This window comes from Lissotriton helveticus, chromosome 1_1 (genome assembly GCF_964261635.1).
Source record: "Lissotriton helveticus chromosome 1_1, aLisHel1.1, whole genome shotgun sequence".
Lineage (NCBI taxonomy): Eukaryota > Metazoa > Chordata > Amphibia > Caudata > Salamandridae > Lissotriton > Lissotriton helveticus.
This window is the reverse complement of record NC_136057.1, coordinates 54,815,205-54,839,306: the sequence shown is the minus strand read 5'-3', so window position 1 is coordinate 54,839,306 and position 24,102 is coordinate 54,815,205. Positions and strand designations below refer to the sequence as shown.

Here is a 24,102-nt window from a genome sequence, read left to right as displayed (position 1 = left end):
TGTACCCCCTGATGATGGTGTGAGGTCAGCGCCCCTGCACCCCCTGATGATGGTATGAGGTCAGTACACCTGCCCCTGCACCCCCTGATGATGGTGTGAGGTCAGTACACCTGCCCCCTGCATCCCCTGTTGATGGTGTGAGGTCAGTACACCTGCCCCCTGTACCCCCTGATGATGGTATGAGGTCAGTACACCTGCCCTCTGTACCCCCTGATGATGGTGTGAGGTCAGTGCCCCTGCACCCCCTGATGATGGTATGAGGTCAGTACACCTGCCCCCTGCGCCCCCTGATGATGATCTGAGGTCAGTACACCTGCCCCCTGCACCCCCTGATGATGGTGTGAGGTCAGTACACCTTCCCCCTGCACCCCCTGATGATGGTGTGAGGTCAGTACACCTGCAGGCTGCACCCCCTGATGATGGAGTGAGGTTAGTACACCTGCTACTGCACCCCCTGATGATGGTATGAGGTCAGTACACCTGTCCCCTGCACCCCCTGATGATGGTGTGAGGTCAGTACACCTGCCCCCTGCACCCCCTGTTGATGGTGTGGTCAGTTCACTTGCCTCCTACACCCCCTGATGATGGTATGAGGTCAGTACATTGCCCCCTCTTCCCCCTGATGATGGTGTGAGGTCGGTACACCTGCGGCCTGCACCCCCCCCCCCCCGATGAAGGTGTTAGGTCAGTACACCCCCTGGCTGTATTCACACCTCTTGGTTGTGAGAGGTCTCACTTACCCCTGATGTGTCTATGATTGAAACTGATGGTAACTGCAGCCAAGCTCCTCCTCTCCACTGGACAGACAGACAGACAGACCTTCAGGGCTCCTCCTCTCCACTGGACAGACAGACAGACCCTCAGGGCTCCTCCTTCCACTGGACAGACAGACAGACCCTCAGGGCTCCTCCTTCCTCTGGACAGACAGACCCTCAGGGCTCCTCCTAACCCTGGACAGACAGATCCTCGGGGCTCCTCCTTCCACTGGACGGACAGACAGACCCTCAGGGCTCCTCCTTCCTCTGGACAGACAGACAGACCCTCAGGGCTCCTCCTCCCTGGCCAGACAGACAGACAGACCCTAAGGGCTCCTCCTTCCCCTGGACAGACAGACAGACAGACCCTCAGGGCTCCTCCTTCCTCTGGACATACAGACCGACCCTCAGGGCTCCTCCTTCCACTGGACGGACGGACAGACCCTCAGGGCTCCTCCTTCCTCTGGACTGACAGACCGACCCTCAGGTGCTCTGGGCTCAGCTGCTAGTGCTGACTCTGCCCCCGCTGACCCGGACACTGTTCTACCTGCAGGCCTGAGGAGCCAATCACCAGCCGATACTAGAGGAGACTCTGCCGCCGCTGACCCAGAAGCAGACATGGGTGAGCGAGAGGGGGCGGGGCTTATGGTATGCTGAGAAGAGGCCTCATTCCGCCTTCGCTGCTGATGCTGACGCTACCCCCGTGACCCGGAGACTGTTCCCCTCTCAGGCCTGAGGAGAGCTCCATCGGCTCCGCTGCTGCTGCCCCGGAAGAGAAACTGATCATGAGTTTCCAACAGAGTGAAGGAGAAGAGAAGAGAAGAGAAGAGAAAAGAAGAGAAGAGAAGAGAAGAGAGGGTGAGACTTAGAGGAGGGGGGAGAGGAGGGAGGAGGGAGGAGGGGGGGCGAGGGGCAGAGGAGGGAGGAGGGAGGAGGGAGGAGGGGAGGAGGGAGGTGGGAGGTGGGAGGTGGGAGGAGGGGGGGGCGAGGGGCAGAGGAGGGGGGTGAGGATTTACAATGTAAAGGATGTTACATTTCTAGCTATGTCACTACTAACCCTGCAGCCATCTTGTCTGGTATCGATGACACTAATAAGGGCGCTCCTTGGAACCACCATCCTGAGAAGAAGACGACAGGTGGGGGTTAAGAATGTTACACAAGTCTTGAGTTTGTATGGTATAGGTTACGTAGGCTGCTGTTCAGGGTTCTTTCATCTCTGTGATGTTTGAGTGCCGTGTGCTCGGTCACTTAGGACGCTTAGGACTTGGGATGCATCTCTCTGTTATTTCGAACTACACAATTCTATGTACTTCTTTCTATACTGATCCATATAGTATCACTATTGGTCCAACCAATTATTTATTTCTGTATTGATTAGCACTTCAAGAAGGCCACTAAGACCTTGGCAATCTCTCTCGTAGAGTCTCGATAAAACCAGGCCTAAGAACTCTGCATTGGCTCCCCATCAAGGAAAGAATTAAATTTAAATCACTGTGTATAGCCCATCAAGCATTTTGGAAAACCGGCCCCGAAATTAATCATTCCCTGATTTCACCCTACCAACCTAACAAATCGCTCCGATCATCTAATGCCTTTCTGGCTAAAGTCCCTAGGATCCAGAGAGCCAGAGCAGGAGGCCAATCTTTTGTCTACAATGTCTCCAATCTATGGAATGCCCTTCCCTACCTCCTAAGAAGCAATTCCAATCTGTTGAGCTTTCGTAAGCAGCTCAAAACTCTTCTGTTTCAGTAATTTCTGACCTTCCTTGGTTTTCCACTTAGTAGACCCTATTCCAGTTATAGCGCCTGGACGCCTCAGGGCAGCTCTTGCGCTCAACAAAAACGCTTTTCATTTCATTCATTTCATTTCATTTCATTTCATTCATTCATTCATTTCAATGCACTTCGACCATTTCATGTAGATAGTCTTTGTCCTACAACATGGTTCATTATTGGTAGTGAATAGAGGGCGTACTAGCCTTGTTCTCCTGAAGCACCACTTCAGTCAAATAAAAACGTAAGTAACATTTAATGCTGCTTTTTTTACCAAAAGGTTTTGACCAGATGTCATGCCTGGCAACAGTTCCAATAATATATAGAAACGGCTGTAATCCTTAGAACCCTAGCTGTATCAATATCTGCAGAGGGGCGGTGATTGTCATAGGCAGTGGAATATTTGAAAGTCTTCTTCTGAATTATTAAATGTGAAAGGGTAGACCCACACTGCCAGAGCAGGGTCCCTTGTAGAGGTTAGGGTCTCACACTCGGGCGGAGATTCTGTGTTCATGCAGTGATGAAGCTAATCTCATTCCCTACTCAGAGCAGGAGTTGGAACACAATACTACAGTTGCTGGTACCAGCTATGTTTTCTGCAGATCCTGACACTGCAGAGAATTGGGCTTCGCACTATTATATTTTACTCTTCAGTGAAGGCAACCATACAGGTTTCCTCCGATTATGTTACATAAAGCGAGTGAACATGGTTTGCAGCATGAGCAGAGCAAGTGGCAAGCATAATCCCAAAATCTAGTTTTACTGTTAAATACACCATTATTATTTTAAGTTCAGGTATGCTATCTGACTTTACAGTACAGTAGCAGCTCCCGTGAAAGCTGTGCTTGTAGTTTAGCAACACTGTCCAACAGTGCAGGTTCTGCCTTATGTGTGTACAAGTGCAGGCAGCCCTGCTGAGAAGTGCAGGCACTGTCCTAGTCAAAGTACAGCAGCCCTGCCTAGAAGTGCAGGTACTGGACCATTCAAGGTCTTGTTGAAAACGGAAGGCACTGTCCTATTCAAAGTACAGTAGCCCTGCTGAGAAGTGCAGGCCCTGTCTTATTCAAATAGATCATCCCTGCTGAGACTTGTAGGCACTGTCCTATTCAAACACAGCAGCCCTGCTGAGAAGTTAATTTTAACAACTCGTATAAGGCATGTCCGAATTATTGTGGGTCACTCCCAAGCCAAAGGTAATTATTGTATTTGACAGCCTTGTCATGATGCACTGGAACTTTCCAGTCGAAACACGTTCAGTGCTGTTATTCAGAGCATGAAATGCGACCTAGAGAAAGGCCTACTTGTAGCCCAGCAAGTGCTTCTTAGGATCCGCTAGCGCACATGCCTTTTGAAAGGTTTGCATGGGTGCCATTGTTCAAACAGCAAGAACAAAGGAGAGAATGCTGTCGATCCAGAAAGAGGAAGGCAGATGTAGCAATGCACTTGCAGGACCCAGACGAAGAGGGGGCTCAAATAGAGATGTCCAGGAAGAAGCAGTATGAACAGGCTTCCTGTGAGAATGGCTCTGGTAGAAGTTCACACCTGAAAAAGATGCTGGCGAATGCAGGAGTGGTTTCTCTCCATTTGATGTTCACCGGTTCACTCCAGTGAGAGCATCTCCTCTGCCGATCCTTGGGTTTGGAAGCAAAGATGTTGTTTGGAAGAATATGCAAGAATCAAAAAGGGCCTTGACTCCTTACTCAGAAAGGCTAAGTCCAACCAGACTAAATAAACAACACAAAAGCCAAATTCTGGGATATCAATTCAACAACCAAAAAAATTGCAAAGAGAGCTGCTTTGATTGAAACAAAAACAACCTGTTTGTCATTAACACCATGAAGGTTTATTCCTATTTATAACATGATCATTTTCTTTTTAGCACACTATTTGTCGTGCTTGGAAAATACAACATACAAAATGCAAAACTTTTTTATATACAATATATACAACCATATAAATATACAATTTCAAACATGCTTAACCATTCATTCATACACAATCCTTACAAGACAGTGAAAACAATAATAAGAAATAATAATACGAAAACAGTGCGTCCAAACATCGGTTAGTAGATCAGTCCTAAATATTTCTTTTCATATTTTAGCGATTTGTTGCAGTTTGTAATTGTCACAAGAACTCTCGTGAAACCAAATAAATGCAAAACAAGATTAGGGGTAACCAGACGTTGGACAAAAAGGTGGTCGACGCGTTTCAAACCCCTATCATTAGGGTGGGGTTCTCCTCAGGACCGGATTGGTTCTGAAACAATAAAGATGACTGAATTTAGCGCGTGTGTCTAGAACAAAGGAGAGAATGCTGTCGATCCAGAAAGAGGAAGGCAGATGTAGCAATGCACTTGCAGGACCCAGACGAAGAGGGGGCTCAAATAGAGATGTCCAGGAAGAAGCAGTATGAACAGGCTTCCTGCGAGAATGGCTCTGGTAGAAGTTCACACCTGAAAAAGATGCTGGCGAATGCAGGAGTGGTTTCTCTCCATTTGATGTTCACCGGTTCACTCCAGTGAGAGCATCTCCTCTGCCGATCCTTGGGTTTGGAAGCAAAGATGTTGTTTGGAAGAATATGGGCACCTTGATCTTTCCATCGGGCACGAGGCGGGCTCTGCAGCGCACGAGGCCAGGGCATGTTTGAATAGAGCATGCGCAAATGCAAAACATTAGGGGGTACACTGAAAGATGGTGGGCGTGGTGGGACATCATGTGCCGTAATGTGCGCATGCGCAAAACGGGGAAGGGGGAGTACAGAGCTCGATAGCACGCCGGCTCTGCTGCCTTATAAAGTGCCCTGACCCCCGAGCCCTCGCCGGAGGCGCTATAAATACCCAGAGAGGTCCCGCAGGTCTATTCTGCGGCAGAAGCGCGCGGCGTCCAGTGAATCCTCCGCACTCCAGGTCGGTGCAGCCCCCCCCCCCCGGAACTTACTTCACTTTTAAAGCCCCCCACCCCGGGGCTGACGTCACTTTTAAAGCCCCCCACCCTGTAACGTACTTCACTTTTAAAGCCCCCCACCCCGGGGCTGACGTCACTTGTAAAGCCCCCCACCCAGGGGCTGACGTCACTTTTAAAGCCCCCCACCCCGGGGCTGATGTCACTTTTAAAGCTCCCCACCCCGGAACTTACTTCACTTTTAAAGCTCCCACCCCGGGGCTAACGTCACTTTTAAAGCCCCCCACCCTGGGGCTGAAGTCACTTTTAAAGCCCCCCACCCCGGGGCTGACGTCACTTTTAAAGCCCCCCACCCCGGGGCTGATGTCACTTTTAAAGCCCCCCACCCTGCAACTTACTTCACTTTTAAAGCCCCCCCACCCCGGGGCTGACGTCACTTTTAAAGCCCCCACCCCGGAACTTACTTCACTTTTAAAGCCCCCCACCCCGGGGCTGACGTCACTTTTAAAGCCCCCCACCCCGGAACTTACTTCACTTTTAAAGCCCCCCACCCCGGGCTGACGTCACGTGTAAAGCCCCCCACCCCGGAACTTACTTCACTTTTAAAGCCCCCCACCCCAGGGCTGACGTCACTTTTAAAGCCCCCCACCCCGGGGCTGACGTCACTTTTAAAGCCCCCCACCCCGGGACTGACGTCACTTTTAAAGCGCCACACCCCGGGGGTGACGTCACTTTTAAAGCCCCCCACCCCGGAACTTACTTCACCCCGGACTGACGTCACTTTTAAAGCGCCACACCCCGGGTCTGACGTCACTTTTAAAGCCCACCATCCCCAGGCCTGACGTCACATTTAAAGCCCCCCCTACCCCGGGTCTGACGTCACTTTTAAAGCCCCCCACCCTGGGGCTGATGTCACTTTTAAAGCCCCCCCCTCCCCGTCTTCATATCACTTATTTATTATTTTTATTTTATTTCATTTGATGCGTTTTTACCTCGCGCGGACTTTACCCGAAGGTGTCAGAGGCTTCACATGAGGAACAATTACAAGTGAACACATTACAAAAGTAAAGATTGACTTGTGTTAGTTTATTGGTTTATAGAAACCGAAACCATCAAAGCATTCACTCAACCATCACTAAAGAAGTCTAAAAACCTGACCCGAGCCCAGGCCTAAAACTAAAGACAATCCGTCTAACTCTCGCAGTAGATGATAAACACAGCGCCTCTATTCAGAGTATCGCAGACACAGCGCTTTATCACGACATATTCAGGGCCTCCTATGGATCCCTCACAGCAGCAGATGATAAACACAGCGCCTCTATTCAGAGTATCGCAGACACAGCACTTTATCACGACATATTCAGGGCCTCCTATGGATCCCTCACAGCAGCAGATGATAAACACAGCGCCTCTATTCAGAGTATCGAGACACAGCGCTTTATCACGACATATTCAAGTCCTCCTATGGATCCCTCACAGCAGCAGATGATAAAAACAGCGCCGATATTCAGAGTATCGCAGACACAGCGATTTATCACGACATATTCAGGGCATCCTTTGGATCCCTCACAGCAGCAGATGATAAACACAGCGCCTCTATTCAGAGTATCCAGACACAGCGCTTTATCACGACATATTCAAGGCCTCCCATGGATCCCTCACGGCAGCAGATGATAAACACAGCGCCTATATTCAGAGTATCGCAGACACAGCGCTTTATCACGACATATTCAAGGTCTCCTATGGATCCCTCCCAGCAGCAGATGATAAACACAGCGCCTATATTCAGAGTATCGCAGACACAGCGCTTTATCACGACATATTCAAGGCCTCCCATGGATCCCTCACGGCAGCAGATGATAAACACAGCGCCTATATTTAGAGTATCGCAGACACAGCGCTTTATCACGACATATTCAAGTCCTCCTATGGATCCCTCACAGCAGCAGATGATAAAAACAGCGCCGATATTCAGAGTATCGCAGACACAGCGCTTTATCACGACATATTCAGGGCATCCTTTGGATCCCTCACAGCAGCAGATGATAAACACAGCGCCTCTATTCAGAGTATCCAGACACAGCGCTTTATCACGACATATTCAAGGCCTCCTATGGATCCCTTTACAGCAGCAGATGATAAACACAGTGCCTATATTCAGAGTATCGCAGACACAGCGCTTTATCACAACATATTCAGGGCATCCTGTGGATCCCTCACAGCAGCAGATGATAAACACAGCGCCTATATTCAGAGTATCGCAGACCCAGCGCTTTATCACTACATATTCAGGGCATCCTATGGATCCCTCACAGCAGCAGATGATAAACACAGCGCCTATATTCAGAGTATCGCAGACACAGCGCTTTATCACAACATATTCAAGGCCTCCTATGGATCCCTCACAGCAGCAGATGATAAACGCAGCACCTATATTCAGAGTATCGCAGACACAGCGCTTTATCACGACATATTCAAGGCCTCCTATGGATCCCTCACAGCAGCAGATGATAAACACAGCGCCTATATGCAGAGTATGGCAGACACAGCGCTTTATCACAACATATTCAAGGCATCCTATGGATCCCTCACAGCAGCAGATGGAATAAACCTGGACATGGCCACATGGGTATTATAATGTACATAAAGTGCATCGCAAAGCTCTGATGCACCCAGCTCCCCCCTTGGGATTCTTAGATCTGCCCATGAAACGTTCAGGGACCCATAACAGCATTTAACTCAGGTGGGTAAATAATCATTTACAAAAGCAAAAACATAATCAAAACACAGGCTTGGGCGCATCCGCTCGACCAGAGCAGCAGATATTGTAGAGAGGGCTTAAGTCTCATCATGTCAACCGCATCGCTGCGGCGGCTTTTCCCGCTGTATGCGGTAATTTTGAGCGCACGTCAGGTTACGCTCATGACGAGCTGAGCTCTTCATCAGCCTGGAAGGGGTTAAAACACCCAAAGAGTCCCTCTCCCCGTCATAACATAGACAAGTGTTAAAGTAAAAAGTTAATAAGGTGCCAAGTGACTAGGTTCAAAGTGACCGGGTGCAAAGTGACTGAGCGCCAAGTGCCAGGGTGCCAAGTGACTAGGTTCAAAGTGACTAGGTGCAAAGTGACTGGGCGCAAAGTGACTGGGTGCAAAGTGACTGGGTGCAAAGTGACTGGGTGCAAAGTGACTGGGTGCAAAGTGACTGGGTGCAAAGTGACTGGGCGCCAAGTGACTGAAGCAAAGTGACTGGGTGCAAAGTGCAACAAGTTCCCCTCCTGAACCCAGGAGCGAAGAGCATGTAGGATCTTGGGTCCACCTCACCCGGGATAGAGGGTGCAGAATTCCTCTCAGGCCTCATGTGCCCCTGGCAGCCTGTCTCTGGGAGCCCACTGTGCCCACACGCGCCAGACTGTTGGCACCCATTCTGAATGAAGGCGGACTCAGACCCTGCCAGGAGAGGTCCTTTACCCTAATCAAGCCTTTAAAATTGTCAAGAAACTGCATCAGCCGAATGTTCAATTGGATGTTTCGGGGGTTTAAAGACCCCACGGCCGCTGAGCGGCAAGTTCTTATTGCTAAGGCTAAGAATTCATGAGGTGGCAGGTCCCCCCGAGGCCCAGTAGGCGCGGGCAGAGGATGGGCACGAATGTTTTCTTTGTCCAGTGGCAAGTGTCCCTCCTCCGGCCACTTAGGCTTAAAGCCCAGGCTAGGGAGCAACCCAAATCTCATTAACATAAGTTTCCTCTTGATGGTCACAGAATATGCTGCTTCGAATAGGGCTGTTGCTGTCTGGCATCGCACTTTTTACTTTAACACTAGCCACCCATGTGGGAGCTTGGCTAACGCCATTTTATCCTCCAACCAACTTTTTAGCCGGATACATTTGGTCAAGGAATGGCGATAACATTATCGCCGCTTTAGCGGCAGGAAGCTGCCGCTAAAGCATCGATAAGGGGCTTGATAATATGTCCTTGTGAATTCCCATAGAAGGCCAGGTTTGATGTCCTTCATCATCAGTTTCCTGCCACAAAAGCGGCGATAATGTTAACGCTGTTCCTTGATAATATGGCCCTGCTTTCTTAAAAACGTGCTCCTTGTTTCCAGGAGCCACATATCGCCAAGGTTCTAAGTACTGTCCTGTAAATACTTATTGAAGCATCCTTTCACTCTTTGTAAGTTAATTTAATTAAACCTAAGTTGCCATCGAGTCATTAGGAGCGCTCCTCTTTGTGGCTGCATTCTCAGAAGGCCCCTTGTCTAGCTAAAGATTGCTTTACCAGTGAAACTCAAGTCGGACGTGCTCAGGCGAAGGTGAGGCCGACCTATGCAACTGAAGGACTCATTATAGGTCCATATTATGCGCTTACGCAAGAGCTGTACATCTTCACCAAGCATTATTGCGCCGCCATACGATAAAGTCGGGAGCAATTTTGACTTTATCACTGTGATGAACGATTTAAGGTTATGACCTCAGACACTATTCAATAATGTTAAAAGGCAAATTTGAGCGCAGTTGCTTTCCCTCTAATACTTCCTTTTTTTGCCGCGTAGGAGGCCCTTGAGTCCAGCATAACACCCATATATTTGTATGAGACTGTTTTCTTCTGATAGGGGCCCTTTGAGCAGCCATTTCCCTGCTTATCAATTTACCAGTTTAAAGACATTACTTTCGTTTTTTAGGTCGAGCATTTTTAAGAACTGTTGTAATTTCTCATGTTGGCTTAAAGCCATCACCCTGCTTTTGATTTGCTTGTTTCAGTGTCCTTCAAAAGTCCTTGCTTGTCAGTGGTCATCCCTGCCTCTTTCACCCTCCTTTTTCTCTTCCGTCCTTCCCAGCAGCAGGGGCTAAGTACTGTATCATTATTCTGTTGCTCTGTATCTGTTCCTTAGGGGACTATTTCTTCTTGGTTTCCTTCTCTGTTATTGTTTACCTGTGTTCAGCTTCAGAGTCATTGCTGCTTACACTGTAATATATAATTCCTCCCTCTCATCTCTTCTTAATGTCACAGTTGTATTCGTGCTGCCTGCCGCGCCTTTGCCCGCTCCGTTGCTTGTATTTTTTATTACTTTTTTTGCAATCTTTCATGTCGATTGTCAGTTGGGATTGTTTTGGTTAGATGTTAGTTTGATTTTGGGCTTCCTTTTAAGGGGGTTTGGGCTTGTTTTCCGTGGAGCCCACGATTCATTGCGGTTATCGTTAGGTGAGTGGTTACCACCTTATCCTTATAATGATAATGGTTTTTGGCTGGTGGAACACACCGTGACTTCCCTAATTAAATGTCCCTAATGCAAGTTCTATCTGACTTTGCAGGCTGCCATCCCTCCCCCCACCACAGTCCTGATGAAGACCCGCCTTGACTACACAATATGCCGCATATAGGGTTGAAACGTCGACGATATACACCTGGTCCAGCTAAAGGCTCTGCTTGCTGAGATACTGAAATGAAATAGAGTAGCAGGGTGATTTTTAGGTAGAGCCTTCGCAGTGCCTGCGCTGAAAAGGAAAATGACCTTTTCCGAGCGCTCTGTCTTTTCAGCCAAGAACGTGCACGCGTTCCATTGCCTTCAATGCACGTCAGGAGATCCACTCGTGTGGCGTGCGTGGACCATCTGGTTGCAATTATTGCTCCCGCGAGTGAATCCCACCCCCCTCCTGCTTTTTTTCTTGTTTCCCATTCCCATAGCCACATCCTCAACTTTAATTCCCCTGCCCCTCCATGTTCTATGTTTTCCCTTTGCATCACCTCCACGTGCATCCATTGCTGTTATACCCTACTTGCTCTCAGTGGTGCTGCTAGGGGAGAGGTGTGGCGCCACGGCCAGGGCGACTGACGCTGGAATCTGGGGACCACGGTTCGATCCCCGGCTCCGGCGGCAGGTTAGCCCAGCACCATGTGACTCTGGGCAATAGCTCGCTTAATCTTCCCGACGGCCCCCAGCGCCTAGAGACCCTTATGGGTGATTGTGCGTTTTACAAATGTGGACTTTACTTTACTTTTACTGCCAAGTGGCATTCACTTTATCTCCCTATTCCCCACCACTCCTCTGCTAAACGGCATCAGCCGCAAGCATTTAAAAAAAATATACTTTTTGCAGATTCACGGAAATAAAAGGCCTGCACAAAGCATGAACTATCGACATTGCACAATGTCTGTTTAATTGCAATCGGATACTTTTAATCCTCGTTTTGCACTGAAATAAACAGCAGGACTGCCAGTACGAGACTTGGAGCAGCTGAGGTACGCACCACTGGAAATAGGAAACTTACGACATTTGTCGCCCCACTTCCCAGCTCGGAAAGAAAATATTTGCCGGCCGTTGCAGCCAATTTCAACTAGCAGCCCTGCCAAGTATCGTGCATCACGCATTAGACAAATGCCTTTCAGTGTGGTGATCCGCATCACCGCACTGAAATGCATTGTCATGCATATTAGGCAGAGCTCGCGCCTCTGCTGTCAAGCCGGTGGGCTTCTATTATGACTAAACTAAGCTGGAGTGAGTGGCTGGCATCGCGCTGTGGTGAGCGAGCTGTTCACGCACCGCTTGGGGATTGGCTGAGGTAGATGTTGCAAGTGCTACAAAGTTTCATTGAGACTTTACGATTCCCCCTCGGCGCAGCATAGTTTTGAGTGACGTCATAGGCGCCCCCCGACGTTACGCCCTGCAAGCTGCTCGTGCTGCAGTAAGATTGTGCAATGGAAGTCACAGCAGTACTGCTCGCACCGCCGCATGGTGGTAAATTGGAACCCATGATCCTACTACCGCCCGACCTAACCCCACGGGACCGCAGCGCTGTGGATGCCACTGTGCAGCAGAGGCACCTGATGCTGAGCTTCAGTGCGTCTGATGCCGGGGGTGACACACCATGCACGTTTGCAGAGGGAGAGACTGTTGTTACAGCGGCCGAGATTCTGAGGAGAAAGGCGGGCGGCTGACCCACAAACTAAACTGCCAGTGCAAGCGTCTCAGTCAAGTAAGTGACAGTGACACTGTGAGACTCAGAGTCAGGCGAGTCCAAATCCATAAATTAGTTTTTTAGTGGCAACGCGATCAGCTGCCTGCAGGTCGGTGTCTGGACTGGGGTCTCTTTTCACATGCTTCATGTAAAACAGGAAATGTAAATCCAATCCAGAAAGGATCTTGTGACCTTCTATATATCGGTTTTTAGGTCTCGCTGGTGATGCAGCGAGGAAGCGCTGTCGCCAGCGAGATCTATTGTGGTCGTCTTGCCTGCCAAGTGGGACAGACTGGGGCACGCGCCGATTGATGTCTGTGGATGCGCTTCTAAAGAGTCGCGCTTGCGTAAACGTACTTCCATATACACACACAGCCCCTGCTTTCGCTTGGCTAGCATGCACTAACGACGCGCACACACACACACACACAGCCAGCCCCCCTTCCTTGAGCACACACACAAACACGCACACACAGACACATACACCTGCACACATACACCTGCACACATACACACACACATACACACACGCACACATACACACGCACACGCGCATTCCCCCCCACCCCACTCACCATCGGTGGCCTCAGCCGCCACTCCTGACTTCTGCCGCCACCGCGGGGCTCTCCCTCAGGCATGGGAGCCCCGCGTCAGTACTGCTTCTCTGGGCCAGCCACTCCGTGGGCGTGGGCTTCCCATAGAAGACGGAAGTCCCGCCCCACGACAGGCGTGACGCACCCAAACTTCCGGTTTCGGGATGTGCACGCTCACGGCTACACATCCCGACATCACGGCCTCTGGCAGGAAGTTTTCATTTTTACTGAAAAGGGGCACGGGAGCTCGCACAGAGGAGCTGGGAGCAGCATCCGCGCGGAGTCCCTCCCTGAACAGCCAACGCCGGCCACTGACCGCTCTGACCCGGGCACCCGCGAGCACCCCGTCCCGGAGGCACAAGGGCGGGTCATCATGCAGCCAGCTGGACGAGAGCAAGTGCGCCTACATCCGAGGTACGGCACCTTCGGGCGGGTGGTGGGGAGATGGGACTAGTTCTTAAAAGTCATCACTAGTGCCCGTGCGTAGCTCGCAGCATGACTCAGGAGTTGGTCACCATGGTAATACGAACACACTTGTTCTATAGTTGCAATGGTTTTTAATAACTGCGCGAATAAAGATGTGAGACATGAAAGTGTTTAAGACCACCACAGAGCACACGCTAGAAACTGAAGCAGGCTGGGTTCCAAGTGTATCCCTAGCAGGGCTTTAAGTGGGATGAAAAAACAAGGGGGTCTCTCAAAGGGGTGTCGCCAATGTAAAGGACATGGCATAAAAAACACCTAAGCCAAAAATCTGTGCTTAGCATAGTGTGCCGCCCAATTTGTATTTTGCTGTTTGAAACTCGCTTGTTCTTTCTTTTGAATGACATGTGTGTTGGCGTGTTGGGAGTTGCCAAGAGCAGAGTGCCTGGAAGGGTGAGGATGGGCCCTCTCGGCGCTTCCTGTCTGTTCACCCCGCCCCACCCCAGTGACTGATCTTCGTGTGCCCGCGCCCTGGACATCTTTAGGGAATCCTGATAGTGCGCCCACCTCGTCCTGAAACACTTGAGTAAGGTAAGACCCTGCGCATGCGCCCAGCCCTGAAAAACCGAGGGAGGTGTGAGCCTGGAGAAGGTGCTGTCAAGAGTGGAGAAGGCGCAGTGGCACCGGGGCCGACACTTTGACTCTTGCACTGCATTTGCATGTTCATGGCTAACCCATCGGGTCACAGCGCTTTTCACGCAGGAACCGCCGTCCCCCCTTCCCCCAATGCACCGACAGGCAGGGGCAGAGCTCCCACTCCCTTCACTTTGATGCCCGGTGCTAATTACCGCACTTCCTGTGAGTGATCCGGGCTGACCTTTCACTACAGTGACAATCATCAGGACTGGGCACCATTAAACACCCCGTGTATTAGCATGTCAGTGAAGTCTACAGCTGTGTGTGGGGGTGTAATACAGTATTACACCCCCACAAACAGCTGTAGACTTCACTGCCATGGATGGGATCGTTAATCCTCCCCAAGTGGCTAGTACCACACCCAGGGATGGGGGGGGATGCTTGGTGCAGTGCGATGACTCGACAGTGAAGGGTCTGTCTCTTACACCACTAAAACGCACATGCACTATGTGAAAGCAGGCCAGAGGGAGACTTTGAGAAAGTATTTTGAACATAAATTCATGGGGGGAGGGGTGCATTTTTGCCTCGTTGACGTCCGATTTACAGCGCTCTGACACCTTCGGGTAATGTCCGCGCTTTATAAAAAATACACTAAATAAATAAAATTTTAACTCATGAAGAATGAGGCCTGCGTGAATGATGGTTGGAGGATTTTCTTTTGTATTCTCCTTCTCAACCATTACTTTAATTTATCGTAAATGGACCCTGGATTCCCGCATGTTAACAATACCTGGTCCACGGTATTGTGTTCTGTGCTGAAGCATTGCCATAGGCTATTGGCTCCCCTTTCAGCCAATGGCAGTCACCTGCTGCTACTGTGTGAAAGGTCATCCCATTGTCTCTTGTTTTTAAGAGGGACCAGCCCGACCTCTTCGAATTTCTCCTCACTCAGTTTAGTAACCGGAGCAGCCAATAGGAAGACAGTTTTGTTAAAGCAGCAAATGGGAGGACACACACACACACACAACCACACACACACAACCACACACACAACCACACACACCACACACACAACTACACACACACACAACTGCAGACACAACTGCAGACACAACTGCACACACAACTGCACACACAACTGCACACACACTCAACCACACCGTCAGTGCACACTTTCACCAGGCAAAAACACTATCAGTCGTCAGTGCACGCTTTCACCAGGCACAAACACCACCAGTCATCAGTGCACGCTTTCACCGCCAATCAGAGATAGGGACCACTGGCACGTGGAGTAGGCCTCTCTACTGCGAAATATATGCCAGGGGTTCAAAGTATTGAAGGGCAGCCTTCAAGGAGGGCAGTGACCGCTCGGTATCTGCTCTGTGAGGACGCAGTGCTTGAGGCAGGGGGGGCTTGTCTGTCGTTTATTGCAATATTACCCTTTTACCTGTGCTTGGTTCTCTTTTGTAACATGCACATGTCACTTTTCTCTTGTAACACACTGTCTGCTACCTCTTACATTTTGTTTGCTTTCGATACTTGCACAAGTGCCACAATTGCCTACGTAACGTTTGTTCTTGTGTTTGAGTGTCCTCCATTTATTGCAGTACTATACCTCTACTTGTACTTTGTACGCTTCTGTAACCTGCACACTTGTCACTTTTTCCTCCTGTAATGCACCGTTTGCTACCTCTTGTATTTTGCTTGCTCACGATTGTCACTTTTGCCTCATGTAATGTAACGGTTGCTTTTGTAATTTGTTCACTTGTAATTTTCTCCTCATGTATCAGTTCTGTTCCTATTGTGAAGCCTCTGACACCTTCGGGTAAAGTCCGCGCTATAGAAAAACGTATAAAATTAAAAAATTTAAAAAAGTTAAACACATTTTTCATTTGTGTTGATTCAGTTGAGCAATCACACCCGAAAACATTTTTTTTTTCTTCAATGCGCAGGAGTGGGGCATTGTGTGCTCGCTGACATGGGGTTACCTGGTAACTAAACATACAAGGCAGTCTTTCCTGCCTCTGTAACATATTGTGATATTTTCTTTGAGCTTTACTGAACAACATGTGTCATTCATCCACTATTAATGTTCAGTAAGTGCTGCTCTTTTTGCTGTAGTACAGACTGTTCCAACATTCTAGTTTTTCTATCCGTATTTGCGGTTTCAAGTGTATGTTTCAAAGGGGCAAAACATGCCTTTACTGATTTCCCCCGCGTACCAGATTTTAGGTAAAAATGGCAGCTTGTCATTACAATATTGACAAGGTGGTAACCACAGAGGAAAGTGGAAATTATTTCACCTCAAAGGAGGGGGCAGTGAGTGTGGAGTTTCCATATCAAGGTGGATTAACACTGCTTTGGAAACACCATTTTGTTAATTTAACCTGTATTTAGACCATACTTGTGGCACAGCAGTGACGAAACTTGACATGACACCTGTCAACTTTTAACCTATACACTTATGGTTTGGGCACATCTGTTCAGATTGCCGTTTCTAAAATTGACATATATTGTGCTCCAGGTGTGATAACACTTTTGTTTAGGTCAGAGTAATCGTCATCTAAGTTCTTTAGTGCTTCTTTTGTGCTCATTCCTGGAGAAACCATTATATATGGCAGAAGGTATACCCTACTATACATTTCTAAGGATAAGGCTGGTTCCAAAAAGTGGTGACCATATTAAGGAACAATGCTGACGAATTCTTTACACAGTCGTGTAATCTCAGGAAGACTTGCAATGTATTTGTTAAGGCCACCTACGTGGTGTGTTATGGTGCAAAAAACATACCAAGCCTAGGGTGGCCAATACTTTGAAACCACCCAGGGTATACTTTGGGTGGCCTCACTAGACTAAGCTGCTGTAATTACAACACAGTGGCGACATCGTTAAGATCAAGGAGACTGGCACTGAGTGTCTATTCTGCTTTCCTGAAGAGACTGACATTACTTATAACATGTTTTCCAGGTCCTAGGTGCCCTTTGCATACACAAACTAAGGAACCAAAATCTACTCATTCCTATTTTGGGGAAAGTCCCACACTGTAAGCAGTTAAGACAAAACATCAGCACCCACATACTGATCACTCTGTGTCTAAGATCACACATATGGTTAGAATATGGACTTTTCTGGATTGCTGAGATGCATGTTGCTTTAGCTATGTTCTAAAGTGATTGAGTGTATCACTTATGTGTTGTGTTTCACCAAACTTTGATGCAAGGACATTGCGGTGTGTAGTAAATGAAGTACCTCAGCCGACTAGGGCAGCCAATGCACAGATATGTCTGAAGGTCACAAGTTTGAGTCTTGACTGGTTCACTCTTCTCCTGCTCTAATTCGGTTAAAGGTGATAAAATGAGGACTGTTGTTATTGGCACCCAGAGAAGATATGATTTTGTTTGTTTTGTAGGCTAAATAACTAGTAATCCGTATTATATGACATGAACTCCTTATAAGCATACAATCTCTGCGTATTGTTTCTGTAATAAGACATGATTACTCAACTGTAATAAGCTTTGAGCTGCCACCCTACATTCTTCTTTAAATAGTGCAGCCCTCTTTTGCATCTCATCACAGGCTGACTCGCACTTTGTTCTTGCATCGCTAGTCACTGACAAGTCACCTATAGACTAACTTGAGCCTCAGGCCTCAACACACTAGTAGCTCACCGCAACCAAACATTGACCCAATCATATGATAACTCGCATTCAATCTTCATATCGCACACCCAGCCAATCAGATGTTGAATCTCCTCATGGCCTGCAAACAATCCTTTCCTACAGTTCATTCTCTCCCTCTGGGTCCCCCTTCTCAGTCAGACATGCACTCTAGACGTGTTGTTACTCTGAATGCATACAGTCCCTATGGCTCCAGAAGAGGTTGTTCGGATCCCCTCCTGAGTCCTATTCTACTCTGACAAGGGGCTGTACCTAACCCCTTAACCCACCAAAGGAATGTCCTTATCACGATGTATCATTTACTCTAGAAATAGATTCTGTTTCACAACACTCCCATTACAGCTGCTATACCAATCTATTGGAAAACACTCAAATGCATTAGATCCTTCAACATTTTTTAATGAAAATCGGGTACACCCTTCTGAAAGTCTAGAAAGAGACATATTGCTCAAAAAGAGTTTGGCTAGCAGTAGGTCAGTTGAGATTACCCTGACAGCACAATAGCAATTTATTAGGTATTCTACAATCACTAAGATAGTGGTGTACCCTTTGACAAACCAAATATCTGCATGAAATCCAGAAAGATAGCATTACAAAGCCTTACTGGTACTAGGACAATCTGACAGTCCTTCATGTGTTGTGTGCTCATTCCCCTTGAATGTATTTAGAGCATCTGATACAGCTTTTTATAGCAGTCCATCCAATCGTCCACTAAAAATGCTTTTGATTGTGATCCTCCGTTATTCAGCTACTTAGGTTTACAACACCAATGAGGATGTGTATAATACAAACTTTTAAACCTTTTTCTTAGGTGGGTACATAGCTAAGCCACATCTTTGGTCATCATCAAAGCTTTATTCGATATAGAAATATCATAAAAGCACAGAGCAATAAAAATACAATTCATGTTATTAATCAAAACACTTAATAAATAATTAAAAAAAAGAAAATAAAACAGCATTAAACAATTTACAGCTTTGGGATAATTAAGAAAAAAATGACAGGGGATCGCCAGAGAAAAACTCATCACATAGCTTTGAGTCTGATCACCCACGCCCAGCTAAGAAATTTAGCTACCCCACAGGCTAGTACTGTATTAGGATCAGATTGTAAGATTCTTAACGCTGGGGCATAGCCTCTAGTCTCGAGTAGGCGACAGACTGGTTTTAGCCATTTGGATCTAGGCTTGTTATAGGCACTGCAGACAAAAAAGACATGTGCAATGGTTTCCAGTTCAGCGTCGCAGTGTGGGCAAGTGACAGGTGTCTGATGGGGTGGTTTCCATTTAGAAGTGCTTTCACGGACTGGTAGAGTTCCCATTCTAAACTGGATATATAAGGCCCTATCTTTAGGTTTTCTAATGAAGTCCATATATAGTTCAAGCAAGGGTACTGTCTTGTGCAGACGAAACTCGTCTGTGAGTCTACCTAGATTATCCACTCTAGATTCTTGGGCATCGACCCACAACCAGTATGCCCGCTTAACCTCCAGTTTAGATTTTGAAGCACCGGATTCCCATATAACCCACAGGCCAATGGCCATTAGGAGCTCCTTCATTTTGGAAAGCCAAACAATTTTGTGAGACCCCTGCAAGTTCATAACTTCTTTAAGGCCGTCAGCGTAGCTCTTTAGCTCTGGTGTGCGCCACAGGCTGGCTCACTAAAGAAGCGGACGCAGAATTATAAGATCTTTGATAGATCTGCGTCCAAGATCCTATTGGATGGGTTTGTTTGGGGTACTCTTAGGGACAGACAAAAGCTCCTTATAAAATTTATTCTCTGCCATTACGAGGGAATCAACATTATTGAAGCCCCAGAGCTCTGCTCCGTACAGTGCACTGCCTACTGCTTTTGCAGAATAAATCTCCAAAGCGGGAGCTATGGGTCTTGATACTGAAGATCTATGCTCCCTGCCTATGACGCCCACAACCCGTTTGTGGTTTAAAGCCATTTTTTCAATGTGAGAGTTCCATTTAAGTTGGTCGGATATCCTAATCCCAAGGTAGTCAAACATTTTGACCCGCTCCAATGGCTCTTCATTAAGTGTGAGCGGGCGATTGGCTTTCCTACTGGGATTAAAATAAAGGAGCTTGGTTTTAGAGGTGTTAATAACCAAGCCCCTTAAATTACAAAAAACACAGAACCGATCCAGCAATTTTTGGAGCCCCATGGGCGTTTTGGAGACTAGTAGCGTATCATCAGCAAAAAGCATGGCTGGAACTTTCACACCGGCCAAGCTAGGGGCATCAATATCAGATAAAAAAGAAACCACCCCATTAACAAATAAAGAGAAGAGGGTCGGCGCCAAGACGCATCCTTGGCGGACACCTCTATTCACCGTGATTTTTGCTGTTTTCTGCTCCTGCGTGCCCCACTGGATGCATGCATACGTTCCATTGTGCATGCGGGCCAACAGGTTCAGAATGGGCAGAGGAAACCCCATCTCATGAAGAACCGCCCACAGGCGCCCTCGGGGGACCAGGTCGAAAGCGGTCTTCAAATCGATAAAGGCCAAGTGCAAGCTGCCCTTACCGATCGAGACTGTCTTCCAATGGAGTAATAACAGCCTGAAAGCCTGATCTACAGTGCTTGTACAAGCCCTAAAACCTGCCTGGAAGGGGGAGATAATGTTGTTCTCCTCTGCCCAAGAGAGGATCCTTTCCAGAAGGACTCTTCCAACCACCTTCTGACCAGCATCGATCAAGCTGATCGGACGATAGTTGGCAGGGTCGCCCCTTGGCCCCTTCTTGTAAATAGGTATCACTTCAGCCCCCATCTTTGGTGATAGTGAGTTCTTTTCAGCTACTCACTTCTACATTTAGGGGTGGTAAAATCCAGAGGGTTCATATTCTGGAAATCCTTTTTGATGTAACATTCGTCAAGCCTCGGCTTTAATGATGTATTGGATTGGCATTTCTTCCAATGAGTCCTTGTCATTTTGAGTTATTGCTTGTGCTTTTCTATTGGAATGTTCTAGAGTGAGAGAGTAGTCAGAAAACAAGCATTGGCATAGCCAATAGGTCTCGCCTTGGGGACCTTATAAGTGTTTTGTTATTCAGCACAATATCCTTGGTGCAACTACATCTACTATTGCATGGCTAAACACTTATACAGTCCCAAAGGCGACCTATTGGCTATGCCAATGCTTGTTTAGTATTTTTGTTTACCCTGTCCTCTTCCACTACTTGTAGATATCTTAATCACCTTGTACATATCACGCATCCAGACATGTCACTGAGCACAGTATGTCACTTGATCACAACTCACCTTGACTTTCACCTTGTTGGCAGCCGTGTATACGAAATTTATTAAATGTTTAGTATATATAAATGATGCAATTTATATAAAATATGCCAATGCCTTGAAACACTGATTCTGTGCTTTTATTGTGTGTTCCAGAAAATGTTTTCACATTTAACCTGTGCATAAAATAACTTGTTCCTAAATTGAATTGTATTTATAAGAAAAATTTTGGTTACACCCGACAGAACCATTGTACTTTTTGCAAGACTAAACCCAGGTTCTAAGGGACACAGGATCACCCCATTGTTTATTGAGCATGATTCATTGCAGCCACTCCATTTCTCCCTTGTTCAGCCTGGTGGCGGATTCCCATGCCATGGTCCTTTCTTATTTCCTATACGGCCCGCTTGTTTATACCCTCTGCTTTCATGCTGCTTTGTTGTTCTCACCAGTATATTCCATTCTTAGCCGTTTATGGTAGCAGGCTACTCATTTAGGAGGTTAATGTTTTTCTGAATACACAGTTTGTAGATCGAGGCAACAAAGTCTTGCGCTTTGTAAACCTGTCGCTGCTTCTGATGGCCAACGGCCGTCGCGCCCACTACCTCCGTAGTGCTGGGCACGTCCGTTGGCCGTCTCGGCCCCACCCACTACACTAAACCGCCGCACTGCGGCGGAATAGCCGCCGTGGTTAAGCAGCTAAAATAAACAGCAAAGATTTGTAAACCTTGTTTCTAGTATAGTAATTTCCTTACTAATGTTTCTCTTTTAAGACGGCCGCCAATGTTGTTCTCGGCCAACATGGCCTACCCAGCTTGTTTCTCTTGTCCTTCTTCAATGTCTATGGATCGCCTGCAAACACAACAAGCTTTCATGTGGTTGCACAGCAGCAGCAATTGTCCCCGCAAGTGCTGAGCTAGTTTCAGCATGGCTGCCACACGCCCCTCTTTTTATCAGCGCGGGGCCCTTCCCTTGCCTCCCTGACTAGGAGTGCAAGTAATTCACTTCCCATCATTGAGTACAAAGTCTCCCATGCATTGCTACTGTGCATGCAGTGTCTCTTGTAGCACGTGTGCTGTCGGCAGCACGCGCAACCCGAGCTCCTCCTGTGATGTGCACCCACGCTCCCGGGGAGCCCCAGCCGGGCAGCCTTGACACCGGTCCTGGACCCCTTTCACCCCAGACAGACGCATGGAAACCACTGAGCTCTAGTAAATGCATAAGGTCTGGTTTCATCAGCTGCTGTTGCGAACTGGGTTCTGCCATTGGAGTACGTAGGCCTTGTTACACAAGCACAGCTCTTGGGAGTACAGATCCGTGCACTCTCCCTCCTCAACAAGCAATAACAGGCCCACTTTGTGCTTGTGAGAGTCTGGGACGAGGGTGAGAAGACTGTATTCAGTCTAATATTTACTGCTGTCTGTCCAACTCCACAAGTGGCAGCGGGACAGCAGAAAATCACCAAAAATGAGCACACACAGCCGACAGCCGACAGTGGCAGTGCGCCTGCCCACCCAAACTCTGTGGTAAGGCATCCTGAGGGTGTCCCCAACTTACTCTCCATTGTTTACATTAACTTTATTGGCTGCCCAAAGCACATGTGTGTCAGCAGTATTGGAATGTCAATAAACATACACAGAACAGAAGCTGAGGCAGCATATTGAGAAGTGTTGTATGTCCTGTGCTTGAGGGGACTCACAGACCCATAATTCTCCTTCACCATCTTCCTATATTTCTGCAAACCTTTATTTTTTTGCAGATTTATATAACTCTACATGAGCGCCAGATAACATGTCACATTTTTTAGGCACATAGATTTGCCTAGAATCACATGATGTTGAGCCGAGCCTGGGACTTAAGCCTGATTCCCCAGTTCCAAAGTTGGCTGCTCTGCCCATTATGGCACATCTCTCATACCCATAAAATTCACAGCTCTGTTCCTCCACTGCAGCGGGAATTCCAAGTCAAGACTAGGTATGTACCTGTCGGAGACACATGACGGCACCAACATGGACTGCCCACACAAGGGGAGAGGAGTTGGCCCAATAGCTAGGGCGGTCGACCTTGAATCTGGGGAACCGTGTTCGAGTCTCGGCAGTGATGCGAAACATCCTGTGATGCAGGGCAAATCACGTAATCTTCCCGTGCCTAACAAAAAAATTAATGTGTCCTCATGTAACGCAACGGGTGCTATGTAAAGCACTCTGATACCCGATACCTTTGGGTCAACCGTTTTGCCCTCAAAAGCTTTTGCAGGATGCTCCATGACTTTCCCTACATTTGTCACGTGGCACGAGGTCAAATGCTGCCTTGAAATCCACAGAGCACATGTGCAGCGGCGTCTTACACTCTTCGTGATCAGACACACAGCCATCAGATTGGATAGGATCCCTTGGTTCTCTGTGAAGCCCGTCTGATTCAAGGGCAGTCTTCCAGCTTCTAATGCCCACTCAGACAGGCCTTGTGACAACAGGGTTGAGAAGTATTTGACATCCACTTCTGTCAAGGCCCTACTTGTACACTCACTGTCCTCAGTTCACTCACAGTAGCAGAATGATGTGAGTTCTCTTTTCCCCCTGCAGACCTCTACACAAGTCTTCTAGTTACAAGCTCTCGCATGAACCCCGAAGGGAAAGGGGACAGAGAAGAGACTGCCTTGCTTCTGGGTTCACTTCTGCACCGCCAGGCACCCACTGTTGCTAATCTGGAGTAACACTTCTATGAGAACTGCAATTAAATAACATCAAATTAATAAGCTTCTCTAACTTATTCTTTTACACTATTTTACTCTCTTATTGAATACATTCACTTATACCACCTTTGTGAAGGCTTAGCCTCTCTTCAATGAGTCTTTTTGTACCTTTAACTTATAACTACAGAGGTATCCGGGACCATGCTCCAAATTGAAATTTTCAGACAGTCTCCAAATATTTCTTATAACTAAAACTGTATCTTTTTTCTTTCAGGTACTTGCAGTTATAAAGACTGGATTCTACTCCTTGATGCAGACCTCCGTGAGGTGAACAGGTGAGTGTAACTGATTTGCTATGAACAAGTTTCTCCAATATTTACATTCTACTCCTATTTAATAAATATATTAATATCCTATCTGGCTCATCGTCACATGAGACGCTAGCTACCCTAAAA

The 24,102-nt window shown here is 47.6% G+C and overlaps 1 protein-coding gene and 1 pseudogene across 3 annotated transcripts in view; one reads left to right on the top strand and one right to left on the bottom strand.

Annotated features, from left to right (window-relative positions):
- LOC144758185 (uncharacterized) overlaps window positions 1-902 on the bottom strand; it is a 49,633-nt pseudogene extending 48,731 nt beyond the window's left edge. The window contains exon 1 of the transcript XR_013595596.1: window positions 741-902. The product of XR_013595596.1 is annotated as an uncharacterized LOC144758185 (transcript). The remainder of the gene's footprint in view (window positions 1-740) is intronic.
- A 601-nt stretch (window positions 903-1,503) lies between these two features.
- LOC144822806 (uncharacterized) overlaps window positions 1,504-24,102 on the top strand; it is a 169,954-nt gene continuing 147,355 nt past the window's right edge. For both annotated transcript variants that reach the window (XM_078680916.1, XM_078680748.1), the window contains exons 1-2: window positions 1,504-1,613; window positions 23,922-23,982. The gene's annotated coding sequence lies outside the window, so the exon portion shown is untranslated. The remainder of the gene's footprint in view (window positions 1,614-23,921; window positions 23,983-24,102) is intronic.